Genomic DNA, 20,762 nt, shown 5'->3' with positions numbered 1-20,762 from the left:
CTGTTGATATGTAAATGCCTCTCTTTACCATAACTAGTACCTGTTTCAAGTAGAACACAGGTGGTCATGCCCTCCCTGACTTCTCAGGAAGGGGGAGAATACTAAAAGGAGGTGGTCACACCCTTCCTGACTTCTCAGAAGGCTGAGAACCCTTAGGAGAGATGGGGAGCCAAACCAGACATTGTCAGCAGGTTCCCTCTGGGCTAAAGAGTCTTATACCATACCCAGAGTTCCCCTGCTATCTGTGGCTCTCTACAGAAGAGTATGTTTAACCAATCAAAGACACTTATTAGATCATAACATCTTGGAAGAAATGAATCATACAAGTCCCATGAAGGATCTCTGCACAAAACCATTGAAGCTTGGGCAATCACACCCTTTATCCTGGAAACAGAGCCCTACTTTAACAAAGAGTTAAAAATCAAGTAAAAGGCTGGGGAAAGAGGCAAACAACAGAAAAAGTTTCTGATCATAAATGTTTTATGGTGATAAAGAAGATCAAAACATGCACTGCAAAGAAAATAACAAACTCAAATCCTCCAAGGGAAAAAAAAATTGATTTTAGGGTATTGAAGAGCTCAAAAAGGATTTTAAAAATCAAGTAAGAGAGATAGAGAAAAAATTGGAAAGAGAAATGAGTGATGCAAAAGGAAATACAAAAGAGCTAAGGAAGACTAGAATACCTTAAAAATTAAAATTTGCCAAATAGGAAAGGAAGTACAAAAGCTCATTGAAGAAAATATTTCCTTAAAATTCAGAATTGAGCAAATGGAAGCTAATGACTTTAAGAGAAATCAAGAAACAACAAAACCAAAAGAATGAAAAAATATAGAAAACCAAATGAAATACCTTGCTGAAGAAACACATGACCTGAAAAATTCATCCAGTAGAAGTAATTTAAAAGTGATTGGGCTACATAAATGCATGATAATAACAACAACAACAAAAAGACCTAGACATCATGATTCAAGAAATTCTCTTTTTAAAAAAAATATTTTAATGCATGTTGCTTTATGAATCATGTTAGGAGAGAAAAATCAGATTAAAAAGTTAAAAATCATGGGAGAGATTAAAAAACAGAAAAAATAAGTGTACATGGAATATGTTGATTTGCATTCAATCTCCATAGTTCTTTTTCTGGAAGTAGATGACATTTTCTGTCCAAAGTCTAGTGGGATTGTTTGGATTGCATTTCTGTAATCAATAGCAATGTAGAGAATTTTATCATATGAATTAAGAAGGCTTTAATTTCATCATCTGAAAATTGTTAGTTCATGTGCTTTGACCATTTATAAATTGAGGAATGACTTTGTCAAAATTTGACAAAGTTCTTTATATATTTTAGAAATGAGAACTTTATCAGAAACACTGATTGTAAACTTTTCTCCCAGCTTGGTACTTCCCTTTTATTCTTGTTTGTGTTGACTTTGCTTGTGCAAACCCTTTTTAATTTAATGCAATCAAAGTTATCTATTTTGTCTTTCATAATGTTCTCTAATTCTTTGGTCATAAATTCTTCCCTTCTCCAAAGATCGATAGGTAAATATCCCTTGCCCCCCTAATTTGATTATGGTATCTTCTTTTATGCCCAAATCTTCTATTCATTATGACTTTATTTGGTATGAAGCATGAGATGAAGATCTATTCAGTTTCCGAAAAATTATTTTTCAGTTTTCCCAGCAATTGTCAAATAGTGAGTTCTTATTCAAGAACCTGGAATTTGGGGATTTATCAAGTACTAGATTACAATAGGTCTTGATTATTGTGCCATGTGTACCTAATCTATTCTACTGATACATCACTCTATTATCTTAGTCAGTACCTAATGGTTTTGATGACTTCTGCTTTACAATATAGTTTTAGGTTTGGTATTATTAAGCCATCATTCTTTACATTTTTTAATCAATTCCCTTGATATTCTTGATCTTTTGTTCTTGCAGATAAACTTTATCATTACTTTTTCTAGTTCTATTAAATCATTTTGGCAGTTTTATTAGTTTGGCAGTATCTATTAGTATGGCAAATAACAAGCAGATCAATTTAGGAAGAATTGTCATTTTTATTACATTAGCTTACTTTATCCATAAGCAACAGATATTTTTTTCAATTGTATAGGAATCACATTATTTGTGTGATAAATGTTTTGTAAGTATATTCATATAATTTTTGGTTTATCTTAGAAGTACCCAAGTGTTTTATTTTTTCTATAGTAATTTTAAATGAATTTAAAGGTCTTCCTGTTGCGCTTTGTCAGTAATTATCTAGAAATTCTGATTATTTGGGTAGCATTATTTTATATCCTGCAACTTTGCTAAAGCTGTGAATTGTTTCCAGTAAGTTTTTGGATGATTTTTTAGGATTATCTATGTTATCTTGACATCATCTATAAAGAGTGATAGGTTTATTTCCTCATTGCCTAATGAAATTCCTTTCATTTCTTTATCCTATTGCTAAAGCCAACATTTCTAATACAATGTTGAATAACAGTGGTAATAATGGACATAAATCACCTCTGATCTTAATGGGGATGCATCTAGGTCCTCTCCATTACAAATAATGCTTACTGTTGGTTTTAGATAGATACTGCTTATTATTTTAAAGAAAGTTTCTTTTATCCTTGATAAATGTTTTAATAGGAATGGGTGTTGTATTGTGTCAAAAGTTTTTTCTGCATCTATTGAGATTATCATATGATTTCTATTGGTTGTGTTATTAATATGGTCAATGATGGTAATAGTTTTTCCAATACTGAACTTGCTCTGCATTCCTGTTATAAATCCCACTTGGCTATAGTCATCCTGTAATAACTTCCTGTAATCATTTTGCTACTATTTATTTAAAATTTTGCATCAATATTCATTAGGGAGATTAGTCTGGAATTTTCTTTCTGTTTTAGCTCTTCCTGTTTTAGGCATCAATATCATATTTATGTCATAGAAAGAATTAGGTGGTGCTCCTTCTTGACCTATTTTTCCAAATAGTTTACATAGTTTTGGAATTGTTTGTTAAATGCTTGATAAAATTCATTTGAAAATCCATCTGACCACAGAGATATTTTCTTAGAGAGTTCAAATAATAATTAATTGGTTCTATTTATTTTTCTCTAATGAATTAGAGTTATTTCCTCTTCTGCTACCTGGGCAATTTATATTTTTATAAATATTCATCCATTTTGGTTAGATTGTCAGACTTGCTGCCATAGAGTTGGGCAAAATGGCTCCTAATTATTACTTTAATTTGTTTTTCTTTGGTGGTGAGTTTACCCTTTTCATTTTTGATACTGTTGATTGGGTTTTTTCTTTTGTTTTTCTGATCAAATTAACCAAGAGATTATGTATTTTCCGAGTTTTTTTTTCATAAAATCAACTCTTAGTTTTATTTATTAGGTCAATAGTTTCCTTGTTTTTAATTTTATTAATCTATTCTTTGAATTTCAAAATGCCTAATGTAGTATTTAATTGGGGATTATTAATTTGTTCTTTCTCTAGTTATTTTTTTTTAGTTGCATGCCTAATTCATTGATCTCTTCTTTCTCTATTTTATTTAGGTAGTTATTTAGAGATATAAAATTTCTCCTAAGAACTTCTTTGGCTGCATCCCATAGGTTTTGATATGTTGTCTCATTATTGCCATTCTCTTGGATAAAATTATAGATTGTTTCTGTGATTTGTTGTTTGATAAAGTTATTTTTAAATTCAATTATTTAATTTCCAATTAGTTTTAGTCTATATTTTCCTAGCTTTTTATTGAATACAATTTTTATTGCACTGTGGTCTGAAAAGAAAACATTTATGATTTTTGCCTTTTTGAAGTTGATTTGAGGTTTTTATGCCCTGATATATGCCATGTATTGCTGACAAAATAGTGTATTCCATTCTGTCTCTATTCAATTTTCTCCAGAGGTTTAGCATATCAAATATTTCTAGGATTCTATTGACCTCCCTAGTTTTTTTCTTGTTTATTTTGTGGATAGATTTGCTTGATTCTGAGAGGGGAATGTTGAGGACCCCACTAGAATAATTTTGCTGTCTATTTCTTCCTGTATTTGTCTTAAAACCTTCTATAGGAATTTGCTTGCACATTTAGTATCATTACTACTTCATTATTTTTGTACCTTTTATCAAGATGTACTTTGCCTGCTGTTTTCTTTTAATACAATCTATTTTTACTTTTGCTTTATCTAAGATAAGAATTGCTACCCCTGCTTTTTTTTTAACTAAAGCATAATAAATTATTTTCCAGACTTTTACCTTTACTCTCTGTGTGTCTCTGTGTGTCAACTGTATTTCTTGTAAACAACATATTGTAGGATTCTGTTTTTTAATCCACTCTGCTATTTGCTTCCATTTTATGAGATAGTTCATTCCATTCACATTAATAGTTTTTATTACCAGCTCTGTACTTCCCTCCATCTTATTTTCTCCCCTGTATGTACTTTTGTTCTCTCTTTCTACCCTGTCTGTAATGTTGTGTTTTCTTACCAACCTCATCCTCTACCTTATGTTTTATCAACCCTTCCCCCTGCTCTTACCTTTTCCCCTAAAATTTCACTCGATAATTATTTCTTATTTGCAATCGCAGGGCCTTTGCCTTGTAAAATATGGTATTCCTGGCCCTCTAACCATTTATTGTAGAATCTTCCAGATCCTGGGTAATCTTGACTGTTGTTCCTTGATATTTCAACAATGTTCCTTGGGGTTTTCCTAATGGGATCTCTTTTTGGAGGTGATCTATGTATTATTTCAATGAATATTTCTCCCTCTGTTCCTATTGGGGCAGTTTTCATAAATGTTCTCATGTAGAATGTTATCCAAACTCTTTTTTTTTTTTTTTTTTTTTGGTCATGGCCTTCATGGAGGGCAACAATTTTTAAATTGTCTCTTCTGGATTTATTTTTCAGTTCAGCTATTTTGCCAATGAGGTATTTCATATTTTCTTTCATTTTTTTTTTCATTCTTTTTAGTTTAACTGATTTTTGTTGTCTCACAAATTATTAGGTTCCATTTGTTCTGGTTTTTAATTTGTGATTTTCTTCAGTTAGCTTTTGTATTTTTTTCTCCCATTTGGCTTATTCTACTGGTTAAGAAGTTGTTTTTTTCAGACAATTTTTTCCCCTTCCTTTTCCAAACTGTTGACTCTCCCATGCCTACTCTTTATTTCTTTTCTCATTTTTTTCTTTTACCTCTCCTATTTGCATTTTGAAGTCTTTTATGAGTGTTTCCAATAAGACTTTTGGGGCTTGAAATCAATTTCTTTCACTTTTTGAGATTTCTTCTGTGGACATTTCGTCCTTGTCTGAATTTGTGTTTTAGTCTGCCATGTCACCATAATAGCTTTCAATGGTCAAGGTTCTTTTCTGTTTCTTGTTCATTCTCTTTCCTTTTCTTTTGGTATTTTCTCTTTTTTTACCTATATGTTTGAGCTCTGCTCCTTGAGTAAAGGTTGTGCTGTCCCAAGCTTCCTGTGTAGCTCTGAGTCTTGGCTTTGAGACCAGGCTCCTCTTCCTTTTTCAGAGTGTAGCTTTGACTGCTCTTTCCAGAAAATATTCTGCTTCCCCCCAGCCTGCTTCAGTTTGTCCTCTGAGCTGGGAGTGGAAACTGCTCTACTGATTTGCTCCTTTATGAATCAGAACTAAAAGTCTTAGTTGCTGATTTTCTGTGATTAAGATCTGACCTGGTCTGAACACTCTTTTCACCCCAGTGAGACTAACCTTTTTTGAAGTTTTTTTAAAATCTATCTTGAGTTAAGAATTATTTCATTCTGTCAGACCCTATTCAGAGGCCTGCTTTCATGTCGTTTTCAAGGGAAACTTGGAGAGCTCAAGCAACTTCCTGACTTTACTCTACCATCGTCCCTCCAGTCCTTTATTGTAGAAGTTGTCACATACTGGATAATACTGACTGTTGCTACTTTATATTTGAATTGTTCTTATCTGGAAGCTTGTAGTATTTTTTTTCCCCTTGAGACTGTAGTTCTGGAGTTTTATAACAATATTCCATGGGGTTTTCCTTGTGGCATCTCTTTTGAAGAATGCTATTTAGGCTCTTTTTTTTTTTTTTGCTCATGGTATTCAGGTAAGCCCAAAAATTATTTCTTCTAGATCTATTTTTTGGATCTTTCTAGATCTATTGACTTTTTTTTGCCAATGAGATATTTCACATTTTCTTCTATTTTTTCATTCTTTTTAGTTTGTTTGATTCTTGCAGTCTCACAGTCATTAGCTTAAATTTGCTCCATTCTAGTTTTTAATGTGTGATTTTCTTCAATTAGCTTTTGTATCACTTTTTCCATTTAGTTAATTCTACTTTTTTTTTTCCCCTGAGGCAATTGGGATTAAGTGACTTACCCAGGGTCACACAGCTACAAAGTGTTAAGTGTCTGAGACCAGATTTGAATTCAGGTTCTCCTGATTTCAGGGCTGGTGCTCTATTCACTATGCTACCTTGCTGCCCTTAGTTAATTCTACTTTTGAAGGTGTTTTCTTCAGTGATTCTTTTTTTTTATATAGCCAATTGTATTTTTTTAGGAGTTGTTTTCTCCTGTCAATTTTTTTCCTTCCTTTTCCATACTGTTGGCTGTCTTATGTATGCCTCTCATTTTCTTTCTCACTTTTTCTTCTACTACTCTTATTTGACTTTTAAAGACCTTTATAAGCACTTCTAAGAAGGCTCTTTGAGCTTCAGAACAGTTCATATCATTCTTTGAGATTTCTTCTGTGGACTTTTTGTCCTTGTCTGAGTGTTGTGTTTGAGGTTCTTCCCTAGCACCACAGTACCTCAAGGTTCTTTCTGTTTCTTGCTAATATTCTTTCTTTTTTTGGTATTTCTTCTTTTTTTTTTTTTTTTTGATTTTTATGGTTGATCTCTGCTCCTTGAGAAAAGATGGTGCTGTCCCAAGATTCCTGTGCAGCCCTGAGCCTTGACTTTGAGCACAGAGGCTCCTTGTATTTGTAGAGTGCAGATTTGCTTGCTTTTTTCAGAAAACAATCTAGTTTTCTAGACTACTCCACCCTCGGAAGTCAATAACAGACATTCTTGCTTCACTCCTGATCTTATTTGGAAAGCTTCTAGTTTATCCTCATTATATAAAATACTTCCTAACTGTTTCAGATAGTTATGACATTATTTTAAGGACAGCTCCAATCATTTCTATGCTTTCTTATTTTTAGTAGGAATGGGTATGTTCATACTCTTACTCTTTTTGTCTAAATCATGAAACCATTTCAACCTTATCTTAGTATAGGGTTTTAATTGTTTTGTATGCCTAATTTCTGCCATATACTTTTCTAATTTTCTCAGAAATTTTGTCAAATAGTGAGTTCTTATCTCAGAAGCTGTAGTCTTTTGGTTTCTCAAACATTAGATTACTACAGCCATTGACTAACCTAATCCACTAATTCACTACTCTGTTTCTTAAACAGTACCAAGTGGTTTTGATGATCACAACTTTATAATATAGTTTTAGGTTTGGTATAGCTAAGTAACTTTCCTTTGCAATTTTTTAATTCTCTTGATATTCTTGACCTTTTTATTCTTTAAATGTATTTTGTTATTATTTTCCCTTGCTGTATTAAGTAATTTTGATAGTTTAATTTGCATGGTACTGAATAAGTAAACTAAGTTATAGAGAATTGTCATTTTCATTACATTAGCTTAGCCTATCCATGAGCAATTGATATTTTTCCAGTTGTTTAACTCTAACTTTATTTGTGTGAAAAGTGTTTTGAAATTGTGTACATAAAATTCTTGGGTATGTCTTGGCAAGTAGACTCCCAAATATTTTATATTGTCTATAAATATTTTAAATCAAATTTTGCTTTCCATCTCTTGGTGGTAGGCTTTGTGGCAATATATAGAAATGCTAGTGATTTATATGGGTTTATTTAATATTCTGCAACTTTGCTAATATTGTTAATTGCTTCTAGTAGTTTTGTAATTGATTCTCTAGGTTCCTCTAAGTACATCATTGTAACATCTACAAAGAGTGATAGTTTTGTTTCCTCATTGCCTACATTGATTTCTTCAATTTTTTCTTCTCGTATTGCTGAAGTTAACATTCTTAGTACAACATTTTTAGTATTATTGAATAATGGTGATACAATATGGTAATTATTGTTTCACCATTTTTTAATTGAGAATGCTTCCAGATTTTCTTCATTACACATAGCTGACTGAATGTTTTAGATAGATGATACTAATCATTTTAGAGATAACTCCATTTATTCCTATGCTCACTAATGTTTTTGTTAATAATGGGTATTGAATTTTGTGAAATGTTTTTACTGCATCAATTGAGATAATCATATGATTTCTGTTAGTTTTGTTCCTGATGTTGATAGTTCTTCCTGTATTGAACCAGCCCTGCATTCATGGCATAAATTCCATTTGGTCATACTGTATTATCCTGGTTGATAAGTTGCTGTAATGACTTTGCTAATATTTCATTTAAGATTTTTGCATCAATATTTATTAGGGAAACTGTTATATAATTTTCTTTCTCTGTTTTTGTCCTTCCTGGCTTAAATATCAGATAGGACTCCTTCTTTGCCTGTTGTTCCAAAGAGATTATATAATGATATAATTGATTGTTTTTTAAATGTTTGGGAGAATTTACTTGTAAATTCATATGGTCCTAGAGATTTTTTTCCTTAGGTGGTTCATTGATCACCTGTTCAATTGCTTTTTTTCTAAAAATAGAGCTATTTATATATATTCTTCATATATTTCACTTTGTCAGATTTATTGGCATACAATTGGGCAAAACAGTTTCTAATTATTGTTTTAATTTTCTTTTCATTATTGTTAAGTTCACACTTTTAATTTTTTTTAAATTTTTTTGATACTGGTAATTCCTTTTTTTCTTTTCTTTTCTAATCAAATTGATCATAGACTTATCTAATTTGCTGGGTTTATCCCATAAAACCAATTTTTATTTTTTACTTATAATTCAATAATTTCAGTTTTATTATGTTCTCTTTTGATTTTCAAAATGTCTAACTTGATATTTAATTGAGGTTTTTCATATTGATCCCTTTTTTAGCTTTTTTAGTTACATACTTGTTTCTCTATTGTATTTATGTAAACATTTAAAGATATTAAATTTCTCCCAAAAAATGCTTTGGCTGCATCCCATAAGTTTCAGGAAGTTGTCTCATTATTGTCATTCTTTAATGAAATTCTTGTTTCTATGATTTGTTGTCTGATTTGCCCATTCTTTATGATTTTATTATTTAGTTTCCAATTATTTTGTGAATTATTCTATTGCCCATTATTATGCATAAGTTTTATTGCATCATGGTCTGAAAAAGGTGCATTTAATATGTCTGCCTTTCTGCATTTGATTATAAGGGTTTTATGCCCTAAAATAAGGTAAAAATACATACCACTGAGTAAAAAGTATTTTACTTTATGTCTAGAGGTTTTTCATGCTTAACTTTCTTCAAAATTCTATTTGTCTCCTTAACTTCTTTTTTTATTTTATGCTTAGATTTATCTGGTTCTGAGAGAGGTAAGTGGAGATCCTTCATGAATATAGTTTTACTCTTTATTTCTTCTTGCAATTCACTTAACTTCTCTAAGAATTTGGATGAATTTGGTTTATTTATATTTAGTATTGATACATTACTTCATTATTTATGGTACCCTTTATCAAGATGTAGTTTTTTTTCTTTTATCTTCTAATTAGATCTATGTTTGCTTTTGCTTGATCTGAGATCATTGTCACTATCTCTGCTTGTTTGTTTGTTTGTTTTTACTTCAGCTGAAGCATTATATATTTTGCTTCAGTCCTTTGCCATTACCCTATATGTATCTTTCTGCCTAAAATGTATTTCTCCCAAATAACATATTGTAAGATTATGGCTTTTAATGCACTTTGCTATCTGCTTCTGTTTTATGGAAGAGTTTATTCTATTCACATTCACAGTTAAGATTACTAACTCTGTTTTTCCCTTTATCCTATGTTCCCCATTTATACTTTTCTTTTTCTTTTCATCTTTTCCCTCTTGACCAGTGTTTTGCTTCTGTCCTCTATTTACCTTAATCTACCCTCCATTTTATCACCCCTCTTTTCTTACTTTTTTCGCCTTCTATTTTTTTCCCCTCCTTTTATTAGCTTCCCTTTTTCCTTTCCCCTTTATGGTCCTACTTCTCTATAGGATGAGTCAAATTTATAAACCAAATATATATGATATTGCCTCTTTGGGTCAAATCTAATGAGAGTAAGGCTCAAACAAATTTCTTCCCCCCTTTCTTCTTTCCCTCTAGCTTTTGTGCTTCTTCAAGTGATGTAATTTACTACATTTTACTTCCCCTTTCCTCTTCTTCAAGTACCATTCTTTTCCACCCCTTAATTTATTTTTATATGATCATATTAACATCAACTTATACCCACAACTTCTGTCTATTCATAACCTTCTAATGGCCTTGACAAAGATAAAAATGCCAAGACAAAGCATCATCTTCCCATATAGAGATGTAAAGAGGTTAACCTTTAAAAAACATAGTTTTTTTTTTTCTTTTTTATGATTCTCTTGAGTCTTGTCTTTGGAGAACAAATTTTCTGTTCAGTTCTGGCCTTTTGATCAGAAATTATTGAAAATACTCTATTTACTTGAATATCTATCTTTTTCCCTGAAGGCTTTCCTACTGTACTAGTTTGATGTTGTGTTATGTCAGGGTTCTGGGATTTACAATTTGCCTTCTTCAGTTGAATTGAACGTCTTATAATTGGAGGCTCAGCCACTAGTTTTCTGAACTAAAACACAGTGACCAACATTGTCCTTTCCTAAATTCCTTCCAAGCTATCTTAAGCTGGAAAATTGTTTTACTCTGAATGTTTATGGGTTCTGTCACTCTAAAATCTGTACAAAAGATTTTTCTGGTGTTGATTCTGAGGGAAACTAGATCGAGCTCATACAATGTTCTGGCTTCTTTCTGCCATCTTGGCTCCACTCCCATACTTTTAATTTTATTAATCTCCTTTGATTTTATTTTTTCCAGGATTTTCAATGAATAATTTTTGCAAAGTTGCAGGATTTAAAATAAACCCATCTAAATCATCAGTATTTTTGTATATTGGCATCAAAGTCCTGTAGTAACAAATAGAAAGAGAAATTCCATTTAAAATAACATTAGATAATCTACAATTCTTGGGACTCTACCTTCCAGTATGAACCCATGAACTACATATATACAATTATAAAATACTTTTTACACATTGAATTATTAATAAAGCACACAATAAATACATTTTGATATGTTAGCATACACACAAACATACATGTATATACACCAAACACATATACATAGTTTCAAATACTCTGTACTTTACATACTATATGTGAATATCTCTCTAACTATATATGCATACATAATTTTATAGTAATATATATTATAAATATATTAATCAGAATATTTTGTATGCATATTTTATAGTGTATATATATAGAATATATAAGATGTATATACACTGTTATAGATTGTGTATATTTATATATCATGTGAGTACTCTCTTGCATTTTATACATGGTGCAATCTATATGATATTGTATATATTTTATGGATGCACATTTACCTAGATACATATGTGCATATATGTATCTATATGTAGTTGTAATAATATAATAATAATTTATTTATGCTTTAATAAAAATGTGTTATATCAATGATCAAAGTTCTATTTTCTTTTCATAAAATTGTAATAATGTACTGAAAGAGCTTTCACATTTTTATCTAAACACAGCCTAACCTTTACTAGTACTTTTTACAAATTATGCACAGTGAGTTATGCAAAATGAGTTAACTATTTTTTTTTAATATGCTAGCACAGGAAGATCTGTTGTTATTTGTAATAATCTGGGCTGCTTTCATTTTGCCTGCCAGAGAACACCTCTATCATAGATGCAATGCATAGATTTAGAGAGAAGTTCATTTCTTCCCTTTCATTTCCTGGAATACAACAAAGATTAACAATGAGAGAAATCAATCCTAACTTATCCCTTGTTGAATATCAGTAAACACTGTGTCACAAAACCAATGTGAAGAAATGGAATATGGATTTTCTGCTGACATTTGTAAAGTGTTTATCTCAAAGTATTCCTCTAATATAGCAAAGGTTACAATTAAAGCACATGTTTCTTTTAAACTGATGTGGTCTTTTGGACTAATTCAAATAGTTTCTGATTCTTTTATTAAATTCTTACCTAAACTAATATGTTAAAATCTGAATCTTTAATTATTCAGATAGTCAGAGGATATATTCTATCAAAAAATTGTGGAAATAAGATTTTATAATGACATTGTTTGTTTTCAAATCATGAAATTATCATGAAATAAAATTGTTTCTTCTGAAATATATTTTCTAAATAATTGTACTAGTTCTCTTCAATTTTTTGTCAAAAAACAAAACACAAGATGAATGGTATTTTGTCCTCCAGATAATTATTTGCTATATGATAGCAAATATCATGTCATATGCTATGACTTTGTAATTTGTCCTCTAGCACAAAATGTCTTTAAAATAATTAATTAAACATGGAAATATTTAAAAGACAAGAACTCAATTAGTTCATATAACTAAATTTTCAGACAATAGATTTTCAGGACAATAGGAAATTTAAAAAATCTGTAAATTTTAACAATCCTCTTCAATAAACATATTATGAACTATTTAACACCAAATATTTAAGAAGTATTTTATTGAATGTCTACTATCTACTTAATTTTCTTAAGAAGATTGAATAGTCATAAAAAGATTAGTAGAGAAATTAGCATTTAAGTGTTTTTTTATCTAATCTAAGCACAACCAATAGTGTGTGATTGGGTGGGTAGGTAGTAAGAGAAATGAAAAATGTTCATTCTAACTACTATTATATTCCACTAATATGATATGACTCATCATGGTATAATATTGAATTCTTGAGAGCAATGGAGTATAAATTCAGTTTTTTCCTACCATACTAGAATTATTTTTAGTATAAGTTGGTAATGGATATCATTTCTATAAGACCAGCCAAGGAAAGTCCAGGAGAAGTCACACTCAGGATGGCTACAGACAATTACATTTTCAGCTGTATCAGCTCCAAGAGCACAACCTATTTGGCTTCATTACCTCTTACCTCTTATTGCCATGCTAGGTACTATCAGAGGTACCAGAATTTTCCTGGGCAGCAACTAGGTGGGACCTGTCCATGGCTGGGCTTATACTGAAGACATTATCTAAAGTAATTTTTGGTGAGGGGAAGGGAGTTGCAATAGATGAAATTAGTTTTCTTCAATATATTATTTTGAAAATCTGATCTGGAATGAAAGGAGTTAACACAGACAGAGGGGTAATCTCTGATAACACCCTGGCAAATGACTAGGGATTTCAAGGATCAAAACAAAGATATCTCTCAAAAAAGAGAAGAGGCATTGGGATATGAGCTGCAAGGGTTTTATGATCAATCCCTACATCTATGACTCTGGGGGAGGGAAGTAGCATAAGCAGAGGGGTTTAAAACCAAGAATGTAACAACAGTGTCAACATCTTTTGCCTCTGAAAGAGCAAGAAGATATCTCCCATAGAAGTCATGAGGATGATTTGCATGATCTGAAAATCCCCACTCCTTGAGGCACTCTTTCTTACACTGACCTCCTCAGAATCCATCATGCTAAGTGATTAGGATTTTGGGGTAGGATCTCCTAATGTTTTCTGAGGGGGTGTTACCTTTCTCACAATTCATCTAAGCCATGATTCTACACTAAAAGTAAATTTCTATTTAAATGTCTTGTTGATTACAAAGCAGGAAAATTGGCAATTGAAAAAAAATTCATAAAACTTTTTTTTTTTAACTAATATCCTCTTTTGCTAGAGTGAATTCAGTCTCAAAGGTGAACTTAATGACAGAATATTGTCAATCAGTAATAGTTGGCTTAATTTGTTTAGAAATGGGCAAATAAAGATTATTAACAAAATAGGATAAAAACTGAAATGTCAAAGAAGAGTTAACAAGCATTGGCTATAAAGTGGAAGCTATTTACCTATTTTCTTTTTTTATTTCACCACTCTGAGATTGGTTTTCAAACTAGGTGACTTCCTTCATCGCCTTGGAACAATGAGGCTATTAATCTTAATTTAGTTATTATTATTATTTTTAATAAATTCAATCTGAGACTTTGAGGGTGGAGCCAAGATGGCATAGTAACGTCAGGAAATTGCTCATGCTTTACCAGTTTCTCTAGAAAACTACATGAAACCAAGCCTCTGAACAGAGTCTGATGGAATGAAACTACTTCTCTAGCTCAAGATAGAATGGAAAAACTATAAGAAAGGTCAGTCTCACTGGGGTAAAAAGGGTGTTCAACTCAGGTCAGATAGATACTGGGAAAGCTAATGAGAGGGACTTAATCACAGAAAATTAGCAATTAAGATGCTCAGTCCTGATTCAGTAAAGAAGCAAATCAGTGCTAGGCTTCCCACTTCAAAACATAAACTCTGGAAAATCAGGTTGTTTCTTGAAAAGGACAGGCAAAACTACCCCTTGCAAATGCAAAGGCAACCTGAGTACAAATTCAAGGTTCAGAATGCACAGGAAGCTTGTATCAGAATTTTTATATATTACCAACAAAGTTCAGCAGCAAGTGATGCAAAGAGAAATTCCATTTAAAATAAAAATATTTGTGAGTCTATCTGCCAATGCAAAATCAAGAACTATATGAACTCAACTAGAAAACACTTTCTTCAGAAATAAAGTTGGATCTAATCAATTGGAAAAATATCAAATGTTCATGGCTTGGCAAAGATAATATAATAAAAATGGCAATATTACCTATTAATGCCATAATAAACAAACTTGCAAGAAATTATTTTACATATCTAGAAAAAAATAATAACAAAGTTCATCTGGAAGAACAAAAGATCATGAATTTCAAGGTAATTAATGAAAAAATGCAAATGAAGGTGGCTTAGTTGTACCAGATGTAAACCACAATGGCTAAAAGAACAGAGTAATAGATCAGTGGAAGAGGTTTGGTTCACAGGACAAAATACTCAATGTCTATAGTAATCTAGTGTTAGACAAAGCCAAACACCTCAGCTTTTGAGATAATAATTCATTATTTGACAAAAACTGCTGAAAAAATTGGAAACTGATATGGCAGAAATTAGACATTGACCCACTCCTAACAGCATATGCCAAGATAAGGTCAAAATGGTTTTATGATTTAGACATAAAGAGTGATATTATAAGCAAATTAGGAGATTTACCTCTCAGATCTGTAGAGAAGGAAGGAATTTGTGACTAAAAAAGAAATAGAGATCATTATTGAACACAAAATAGATCATTTTGATTATATTAAGTTAAAAAAATTAACAAACACACAAACTAATGCAGACAAGATTAGAAGGAAAGCGATAAATTGGGGAAAACATTTTTTACATTCAATAGATCTGATAAAGGCATAATTTCTAAAATATATCAAGAATTGACCTCAAATCTATCATAATTCAAGCTGTTCTTCAATTGATAAAGGATCCTATTATTAAAGGATGTGAAAAGACAATTTTCATATGGAGAAATTGAAACCATTACTAGGCATATTGATAAGAGAAATGAAAATAAAGATTCCTTTGAGATATCACTACACACCTCTCAGATTGGCTAAGATGACAGGAAAAAAAATAATGACAAATGTTGTATGGGATGAGAGAAAACTGAAAAATTGATACATTGTAAGTGGAATTGTGAACGGATCCAACCATTCTGGAGAGTAATTTAGAACTATGACTAAAGGGTTATCAAACTCTGCATACCCTTTGATCCAGCAGTGGGCAATCATTTCATAGATTTTTTTTTTTTTTTTTTTTTTTTTTTAGTAATTATAACTTTTTATTGACAGAACCCATGCCTGGGTTATTTTTCACAACATTATCCCTTGCATTCACTTCTGTTCCGACTTTTCCCCTCCCTCCCTCCACCCCTTCCCCCATTTGGCAAGCAGTCCTATACATGTCAAATATGTGACAGTATGTCCTAGGTACAATATATGTGTGCAGAACAGAACAGTTCTCTTGTTGCACAGGAAGAATTGGATTCAGAAGGTAAAAATAACCCAGGAAGAAGAACCAAAATGGAAACAGTTTACATTCATTTCCCAGTGTTCTTTCTTTGGGTGTAGCTGCTTCTGTCCATCCTTGATCAATTGAAACTGAGTTAGATCTTCTCTTTGTCAAAGAAATGTACCTCTATCAGAATACCTCCTCATACAATATCGTTGTTGAAGTATATAATGATCTCTTGGTTCTGCTCATTTCACTTAGCATCAGTTCATGTAAGTCTCTCCAAGCCTCTCTGTATTCATCCTGCTGGTCATTTCTTACAGAACAATTATATTCCATAACATTCATATACCACAATTTACCCAGCCATTCTCCAATTGATGGGCATCAATTCATTTTCAAGTTTCTAGCCACTACAAACAGGGCTGCCACAAACATTTTGGCACATACAGGTCCATTTCCCTTCTTTAGTATCTCTTTGGGGTGTAAGCCCAGTAGAAACACTGCTGGATCGAAGGGTATGCACAGTTTGATAACTTTTAGGGCATAATTCCAGATTGTTCTCCAGAATGTTGTGGATGAATCCACAACTCCACCAACAATGTATTACTATCCCAGTTTTCCCACATCCCCTCCAACACTCTGCATTATCTTTCCCTGTCATTCTAGCCAATCTGGCAAGTGTGTAGTGGTATCTCAGAGTTGTCTTAATTTGCATTTCTCTGATTAATAATGACTTGGAGCATCTTTTCATATGGCTAGAAATAGTTTCAATTTTATCATCTGAAAATTGTTCATATTCTTTGACCAATTGTTCATATCCTTTGACCATTTATCAATTGGAGAATGACTTGATTTCTTATAAATTAGAGTTAATTTTCTATATATTTTGGAAATGAGGCCTTTATCAGAACCTTTAGCTCTGAAAATGTTATGGAATATTATTGTTCTGTAAGAAATGACCAGCAGGATGAATACAGAGATGATTGGCAAGACTTACATGAACTGATGCTAAGTGAAATGAGCAAAACCAGGAGATCATTATACACCTCGACAACGATACTTTATGAGGATGTATTCTGATGGAAGTGGATTTCTTCAACCAAGAGATCTAACTCAGTTTCAATTGATCAAGGATGGACAGAAGCAGCTGCACCCAAAGAAAGAACACTGGGAAATGAATGTAAACTGCTTGCATTTTTGTTTTTCTTCCCAGGTTATTTCTCCCTTCTGAATCCAATTCTTTCTGTGCAACAAGAGAACTGTTCTGTTCTGCACACATATATTGTATCTAGGATATACTGTAACCTATTTAACATGTATAGGACTGCTTGCCATCTGGGGGAGGGATTGGAGGGAGGGAGGGGAAAAAATGGAACAGAAGTGAGTACAAAGGATAATGTTGTAAAAAATTACCCTGGCATGGGTTCTGTCAATAAAAGGTTATTAAAAATAAAAAAGAAAATAAATCACAAAAAAACCCCAAAAAACCAAAACAAAAAAAAAAAGAAAAAAAAAAAAAGAAAATGTTTTCCCAGTTTGTTGCTTCTCTTCTAATCTTGTTTGCATTAGTTTTGTTTGTACAAAGACTTTTTAATTTGATATAATCAAAATTTTCTATTTTGTGATCAATAATGATCTCTAGTTCATCTTTGGTCACAAATTTCTTCCTCCTCCACAGGTCTGAGAGATAAACTATCCTATGTTCCTCTAATTTATTTTTAATCTCATTCTTTATGCCTGGACCCATTTTGATCTTATCTTGATGTATGGTGTTAAGTGTGAGTCCATGCAGAATTTCTGCCATACTAATTTCTAGTTATCCCAGCAGTTTTAGTCAAATATGAATTCTTATCCCAAAAGTTAAGCTTTGGGTTTGTCAAACACTAGATTGTTATAGTTGACTATTTTATCTTGTGAACCTAACCTATTCCACTGATCAACTAGTCTATTTCTTAGTCAATACCAAATAGTTTTGGTGACTGCTGCTTTATAATATAACTTTAGATTATGTACAGCTAGGCCACCTTCATTTGATTTTTTTTCACTAATTCCTTTGAGATTCTTGATGCTCTTCCATATGAATTTTGTTGTTATTTTTCTAGATCATTAAAATATTTTCTTGGGAGTCTGATTGGTATACCACTAAATAAATAGATTAATTTAAGGAGTATTGTCATATTTATTATATTCACTCGGCCTATCCAAGAGCACTTACTATTTTTCCAATTATTTAAATCTGACTTTATTTGTGTGGAAATTTTTTTTTTGTAATTTTGAAGAGCAATTAATTTCAATACTATACAAACTATTTGGAAAAATAAGGAAAGAAAGAATCCTACCAAATTCCTTTTATGACACAGATATGGTGCTGTTATCTAAAGCAGATAGGGTCAAAGCAGAGAAAGAAAATTATACCAATTTCCCTAATGAACATTAATGCCAAAATCTTAAAAAAAAAATATTAGCAAAGAGATTACAAGTTATACTCAGGATAACTTACCATGACCAATAAGGATTTATACCAGGAATATAGGGCTGGCTCAATATTAGGAAAACTATTAGCATAAATGACTAAATAATTAACGAAACTAACAAAAATCACATAAGTTTTTCAATAGATGAAGAGAAATCATTTGACAAAACCTAACACCCATTCACATTAAAAACACTAGATAATATAAGAATAAATTGAGTTTTCCTTAAAATGATCAGTAGCATCTATTTAAAACCATCAGCAAGTATCATATGTAGTGAGAATAAACAAGAACCATTCCCAATAAGATCCAGGGGTGAAACACAGTTGCCCACTATCATCATTACTCTTCAATATTAGGATTTTAGCGTTGGCAATAAGAGAAGAAAAAGAGATCAAATGAATTAGAGTGGGTAATGAGGAAACCAAATTATCACTCTTTGCAGATGATATGATGTTATACTTAGAGAAACCTAGAGATTCAACTAAAAAACTACTAGAAACAATTCACAACTTTAGCAAAGTTCTAGGATTCAAAATAAATCCATAGAAATAATCAGCATTTTTATGTATTACCAACAAAGTCCAGCAGCAAGTGATACAAAGAGAAATTCCATTTCAAATAGCTGTAGATAATATAAAATATTTGGAAGTCTACCTACCAGGATAAATTCAGGAACTATATGAAAACAATTACAAAACACTTTTCACACAAATAAAGTCAGATCTAATAAATTGGAAAAATATCAAATGCTCATGGTGGGCTGAACTAATATAATAAAAATGACAATACTACTTAAATTAATTTACTTTTTCAGTGCCATGCCAATCAAATTCCCAAGAAATTATACAGAACTAAATAATAATAATAATAAAATTCATATGGAATAAATAAAAGTCAAGAATGCAAGAGAATTAATGAAAAAATAAGCAAATGAAGATGGCCTTGCTGTATCAGACCTAAAACTATATTATAAAGCAATGGTCAATTTTGATTATATTTAGTTTAAAATATTTTTTATAAATAAAATCAATGCAGACAGGATTAGAAAGGGAAGCAATAAACTGGGGAAATTTTTACATTGAGATGTTCTGATAAAGATCTCATTTCTAAAATATGTAGAGAATTAATTCAAATTTATAAGAATTCACATCATTGTCTAATTGCTAAATGGTCAAAAGTTTTCGGATGAAAGCTTTTTCAGATGAAGAAATTGAAACCTTTGCTTAAATCACTCTTGATCAGAGAAATGCAAAAATACCTGAGAGTTGCACCACTACATTTCAGAGAGCCTGCAACTCTGGAGAAGTATATTTGAAACAAGGTATTAACTCACTGGAATTGATGAGATGATTGTTCTCTAGTTCACATATACACTTAGTACTTAGCATGGTAATGTAATGGTTCTCTAGTTCACACATTCAGTATGCTATAATGATGTAAGTATAATAGGGTATTTAAACTGGGAACAAAATCAGACTGGGGGTAGACTGGTTGAGAATGGCAGACTAGCAGACTGCTGGAAGAAACTGGGTCAGACTGAGACTGAGTCAGACTATAACAGACACAGATTGTGTAAGAAAAAATAAAGACTTTGGACTCTATTCTTGTCCATTCTCATGGTGTCTATCCTGCTGAGATCAAGGCCCTTCTGGAGGTCCTCCAGAAAACTAGGCTGAGCTTTAAACTACATACCTCTCAGATTAACTAAAATGTCAGGAAAAGATAATGACTAATGTTAGAGGGCATGTTTGTGGAGTTGTGAATTGATTTAACCATTCTAGAGAGCAATTTGGAACTATGCCCAAAGGACTATTCAATTATGCATGCATTTTGATCCAGTAATCTGTACTGGGCCTGTATTCCAAAGAGATCCTAAAGGAGGGAAAGGAATCCACTTGTGCAAACATATTTGTGGCAGCCCTTTTTGTTGTGGCAAGAAATTGGAAACTGAATGGGTACCCATCCTTTGGAGAATTTCTGTATAAGTTATGGTATATGAATGATATGGAATTGTATTGTTCTATAAGAAACAGTAGGTCAATTGACCAGAAACTAGAGATCATTGTACATGATAATATCAAGATTATAAGATGACCAATTCTGATAGGTGTAGCTTTTTTCAACAATGAGCTGATTCAGGCCTATTCCAATGACCTTGTGATGAACAGAGCCATCTTACTCAAAGAGAGAGGATTGTGAGAATGGAGTGTGAATCACAACATAGCAGTTTTACTCTTTTTATTG

The sequence above is a fragment of the Sarcophilus harrisii genome, chromosome 4 (assembly GCF_902635505.1).
Source record: "Sarcophilus harrisii chromosome 4, mSarHar1.11, whole genome shotgun sequence".
Taxonomy (NCBI): Eukaryota; Metazoa; Chordata; class Mammalia; order Dasyuromorphia; family Dasyuridae; genus Sarcophilus; species Sarcophilus harrisii.
Note: the sequence above shows the minus strand (reverse complement) of the source record.